This window comes from Bidens hawaiensis, unplaced genomic scaffold, assembly GCF_021521415.1.
Source record: "Bidens hawaiensis isolate Kalapana, Puna unplaced genomic scaffold, B.hawaiensis_p1.1 tig00016560_1, whole genome shotgun sequence".
Classification (NCBI taxonomy): Eukaryota; Viridiplantae; Streptophyta; class Magnoliopsida; order Asterales; family Asteraceae; genus Bidens; species Bidens hawaiensis.
In genome coordinates, this window is record NW_027492517.1 from 180001 (window position 1) to 180572 (window position 572).

Consider the following 572-nt stretch of genomic DNA (forward strand, 5'->3'; position numbering starts at 1 on the left):
CCTTCCCGCCTCTTTCTCTCTTTCTTTCCGCCGTCCCGTCCCTCTCCCTCTCTCTTTCCGCCTTCTTTTCCCTCTTGTCGCCGTCCCGCCCTTACGCCTTGTTTCCCTCTTTTTCTTCTAACTCTTTGCTTGTCCTTTGTTCCTTCCCGCCTAAGGTTGTCTGCGCAGCTCCACGCGCCAGACTCCCTTACAAGGAATCCTGCGTGAAGACCACCTGTTTCAGCGATACGCGAGACGAACTCTTCTCGCAGCGCGTTAAGAATTGTAATTCTTCTCACAGTGCGCGAAGGACGGAAGTTCTTCCCGCGACGCGCTAAGGATTTGTAGTTCTTCTCGCAGCGCGCTAAGAATCGTAGTTCATCCCTCGACGCGCGAAGAATTATAGTTCTTCCCGCGGCGCGCTAGGAATTTTAGTTCCTCCCGCGGCGCGCTAAGAAATGTGACTCTTCCCGCGGCGCGCTTAGAAATGGTAGTTCTTTCCGCGACGCGTTAAGGTTGGTTCCGTCTGCCTTCGCGCTCGCGCTCTCTTGACCTTCTGTGTCTGCCTTCGCGCCTTAGCCTTCTCGCGCTAA